The sequence below is a fragment of the Malania oleifera genome, chromosome 8 (genome assembly GCF_029873635.1).
Source record: "Malania oleifera isolate guangnan ecotype guangnan chromosome 8, ASM2987363v1, whole genome shotgun sequence".
Lineage (NCBI taxonomy): Eukaryota > Viridiplantae > Streptophyta > Magnoliopsida > Santalales > Ximeniaceae > Malania > Malania oleifera.
This window is the reverse complement of record NC_080424.1, coordinates 28,114,505-28,119,802: the sequence shown is the minus strand read 5'-3', so window position 1 is coordinate 28,119,802 and position 5,298 is coordinate 28,114,505.

Sequence of the window (5,298 nt, the reverse complement as noted above, 5' to 3'; positions counted from 1 at the left end):
TGAAAATGGTTTCACCATGCTTTGACAAACATGACCATTCATGCTTTGCCATGAAGATCGCTGGGATCTTAATGGCATCAGCTCCATCTACCCTATTCTTAGGATGATCAATCTCTGAAAGGAGTCATAAGTGAGTTGAGAATGAGAAATTTTACGTGTTCGTTCAGTTGTGATGTGTATATATATATATATATATATATATATATTATGTTCTGATTTTCAAATAATTATAAAACTATGAGTTTCTTTTTAACTTTTTAGCATTTGTGTAGGGAAGTTGAAAAAAATATTTTTATTGTTATCAAAGTATTTTCATATCAATTTTGAAAAAATAAAATGATAATTTTGTAATTATTTGAAAATATGAAAGGAAAGGGAAATAGTTTTTTAAAACTGAATACATTAATCCTGCAATTATTTGTTTTTTGTTATTTCAAAAATAGTTAGGATTTTGTTTAAGAGAAACAAAGGAGAAGAAAGATCAATTTTTTCATCGTATTTCTCTTTACACTAAGTAATATTAAGGATGAAATTTTTTTAGTTTAAAATTTAAAAATTCAAGGTTGTAAACATGTCAAATTAAACTTTTTCTGTTCATTTATTAAATATTTTAATTTATTTATATTTTTATAATAAAAAAAGTAAATTCATTTATTTTTTATATGCATAATTATGGTTTTTTATCCCTTTTTTTATGTCGGTATTATCTATATCTATCCAAATTAAATTACTTCTAAAAGTATAAAACCTAAAATACAGTAATCCTTAAGATGACAAAATTATCCTTGCGAACACATTTTATATGTTAATTCCTACTTTATCCTTTAAACCTCCTCATCTTCATTATATGAATACTTCTCATCCCTTTAGATTCACCCTTTAATAATGGTTAGGATGTTTTCAAATTCATTATTTTGGCTTCAAAAAATACACCTTTCCCAATTTATTATTTGCATTTCGAATTCTAATTTCATAATGATAAAATTATTCTTAAGAATACTTTAATTCCCACTTTATCGTTGGGAACCTCCTCATCTTCATTATGTGAACAGTTATGACCTCTTTAGATTCACCTTTTTAATAATGATTAGGAACTCAAACCTGCAATGAACAATCACATTAGAATAAAATTTATTTTTAGAATTATATTTTTGAAAAAAACAAGCACCTGATTTTAATTAGTTCATTCATTTTAATTTTTTTGAGAAGTTCATATTCAATACTTTTTTTTTTTTTTTATCAAAATGGGTAAATATATTGATCAAAGAATATAGCCACTGTACAAGGGGGGAGAACCCCTATCATGAAAGAAAATACACGTAACCCGGGCATACCCAGGGGCCAAACTGGTCATTCAAAAGTAAACATCCAAAGTACAAGCTAAGTCATACTCATAAGTTCTCTAGTTAACACAATACAAGTCATATTTGTCAAAAACAATTCTAAAGACATGTCTTTGGATCACCCTCACCAAGTCCCCATGAGATATGTCAACCCCTTCAAATTTCTTCCTATTCCTAAGATGCCACAAAAAGTACACAGTAATAGCAAGTCCAACTCTCCTTCCCACTGTCTGGTATCCAGTTCCTTTAACCTCTTTGTGGAGCCATTTAACAGCAGCTTTCAAAGAGGTCATAGCTCTTTCAGTCCCAGCCACTCTCTAATCTGATTCCATACTATTAATGAAAATTTACACCGAAAAAAAAGGTGGTCGCATGTCTCAACTTCGTCACGGAAAAGCACACAGGCATGATCAACCTCATCACCAACAAGTTTGTCATTCGTGTACGACTTTCCTTTTAATCCCAGCCAAAGAATGAATGCATATTTGGGTGTGCTTCCACTCTTCCAGATTTCCTTCACCCAAAGAACCTTAATTCCTTTAGTTCCCCAAAAGTCATAACACTCTCGGGACCTATTAGCCAAGTCCCATCGAGACAATAGTTTGATAGCCTCCTCAGTACCTCCACACTGTTGCAGTAGCAAGCACTTGATTTCCACCAATATAAAAGAGGTACAATGGAAAGGTTAAAGAATCTCATTCTAACTCAATTTCACTGTTATTTACAACTTCTCTAAAGCGCTTCCTTACTTAGGCATCAGAGAGATCCTCCGAAATACACCCCCGGTCCTCCAAGCTACGTTTGTCTTCGCCCTTTTCAAGTGATCGGGATCGAAAAGCTCGCCAGAGGTCAGATCGACATTTTTGAAAGTAACAAATTTTTTCATTAGTTTCCTACCCATCTTTGTTATCTGCTTTTAAAAAATCTTAAAATCAAACTTGTTATGTTTTAGTATTTGTGGCAATTTGTTGCTATAGTTCTCTAATATATGAAATTAATTTTTTCAAATTAAAACATTCATTATAAGCAAAATTTTAATCATAATAAAAAAAAAAAAAAAAGACCTATTGAATTCAAAATACAATTAAAAATGAAAGATTATGTAGGATTAGTTGTGGAGTTTTTTCCCGTTTTGTTATTAAAAAGAAATAAAATATAAAATAATACTCTAATTGGGAAAAAATTTCCCAAACTGATGCTCACGTAATCTCGCAGCTTGATGCTATGAGATTTAAAAACCCAGCCAATGAGAAATTGACCCGTGGCACGGTTGTAGAGAAAATCTCGCAGCATGAAACTGCAAGATTTAAAGCCTCAGACCAATAGGACGGTGACACGTGGCACTGAGCAAATCTCGCAGGTTAGTCTGCGAGATTTACGACTATAATAAACATTCCTTTATAAATTATAACTTTTCTTTTTTACAAATTTAAATTTAAATAATAAACATTCCCTTTTAATAAATTTAATCATAACTTTCCCTTATAAATATAATTTAAAGTTAAATTTAAATTTAAACTTAAATTTTTAAATTTAAAATATATAATTTTAAAAAAATCCTTACATAAAAGAAATTATTGATTATAAATAAGTATTTTGTCATAAAATTTTGGATAAAATCCAAAAAAAATTTTAAAATATGATTCTAACCCCTAAATTTTCAAAAAAATACTAAAAAATTTCTTATAATTTAATTTTATTGACGGAATGAATATTTTGTTAGTTAACTATTAAGTGCATGTGGAATAACAAAATTTGTCATTAATAAAATGATATTTTAAAATGAAATTAATTTAGTAAATAAAAAAATATATATGATTAATATAATGATTAAAGTTAAATAAGTGGATTAGAGACAGAACAAAAATTTCGAATTGATTGCTTTGATGCTTTGAGCTAACTAATTATATAAGTATGACAAAATAATTTGTATTATTTCAAAATTTTTTAAAAATATAATTGGAAAAAATAAATTTCTCAATAAGTTATAAAAATGCCTAGTAATTATAATGTTGCAAAATGTTTATTGGATGTAATATTTAAAATTAACAATTAAACATTTTGCAAGACAAATTTAAATTTATTATTTAAATTTTAAAAAGGGAAAGTTATAATTAAATTTAAATTATAACTATAAAAAATTAAAATTTAATTAAAATTTAAATTTATAAGGGAAAGTTATATTTTAACAATTAAACAATTGTTATATTTTAAATTATAATTAAATTTAAATAAAACACATTGTTAATTTTAAATATTACATCCAATAAACATTTTGTAGCATTATAATTACTAGGCATTTTTATAACTTATTGAGAAATTTATTTTTTCTAATTATATTTTTAAAAAATTAACAATGTGTTTAATTGTTAAATTTATAAGGAAAATTTTATAAGGGAAGTTGTTAAAATTATATATTTTAAATTTAAAAATTTAAATTTAAGTTTAAATTTAAATTTAACTCTAAATTATATATATATAAGGGAAAGTTATGATTAAATTTATTAAAATGGAATGTTTATTATTTAAATTTAAATTTGTAAAAAGGGAAATTTATAATTATAGCCATAAATCTCGCAGGACTAACCTGCGAGATTTGCTCAGTACCACGTGTCACCACCCTATTAGTCTGAGGTTTTAAATCTCACATTTCATGCTGCGAGATTTTCTCTACAACTGTGTCACGCGTCAGCTTCTCATTGGCTGGACTTTTAAATCTCGCAGCATCAAACTGTGAGATTACGTGAACATCAATCTGGGAAATTTTTTCCCAATAAGAGTATTATTTATATTTTATTTCCTTTTAATAATAAAATAGGAAAAGACTCATTAGTTGTGAACACCAATGATTTAAAAATTAGATTAGTTGGTGAACTATGGACGGCTGGCTTGCTCAATTGACCTACTGACTGATTTGGTTGAATTGTGATGTCAACATGACATTATAATTATATTTAAAGTTATTTATATAAATTATAATATGTGTTCTAAAACAAATTTTGAAAAATTAATTTAAATATGTTAAATAAATATTATTACTTATTCTGAATGTAACAAAGTTTTTTTTTTTTTTTTTTGCCATAAAAATTTCAAATAGAAATTATTTATAAACCGATTGAAAGATTTTAATTTTGACCAAATTTTATGGTCTCCGCCTTGCTCAAATGGTTAAACTGCATGGATAAAGCAATGTAGGATTCAAGTTCATTTAACACGTTCATAAAGTTGGGGTTCTTTGGTGTGGTTGTTAGCACTTTGTAATTCGAATCCAGCGACTTGGGTTCGACTGCCGGTAGGAACTCTCCCCACTCTCTTTCTCTGCATTTTCACAAATTTAACATCATTAAGAATGAAAATTTGTTCAAAAGGGTAAACAAATTTTAATGTTACTTACTAATATAATACATTTTACTTTTTTTTTTCTTTATAATCATATAATAAAAATAAAATAATTTCTTCATATGTTTTTCCTCTATATTTTTCAAATTTCAAAAAAAATTTAAATTATTAATTTTTAGTTTTCCTAATATCACCAGAAGATTGTTGTTAAGAAAATAGTTTTTTAAGAGCTCTGAAACAACAAATTTTGCATGGGAAAGGATTCATTTTCGATCAAGGAAGGATTTATTACAAGTTATTTTCAATAAAGGATTTTGTTTGCGACAAAAAAAAATGCTCGACACTAGAAAGATTTCACATGTTCTTTTTAAGCTCTCAAGGAAATATTATTTTCTTTTTATTGTATTTTTTATATATTAAACATCGTTAAGAATGATTTTTTTTTCAAAAAGGGGAAACAGCGTTTAATGTTATGTAAAATAAAATGTTAATTACTAATTTAATATATTTTACTTTCTTTTCCTTTTTTCTTGATAATCATATAAAAAATAAAATAATTTCTACATATGTTTTTACTTTATATTTTTCAAATTTCAAAAAGAACCAAAATCATTAA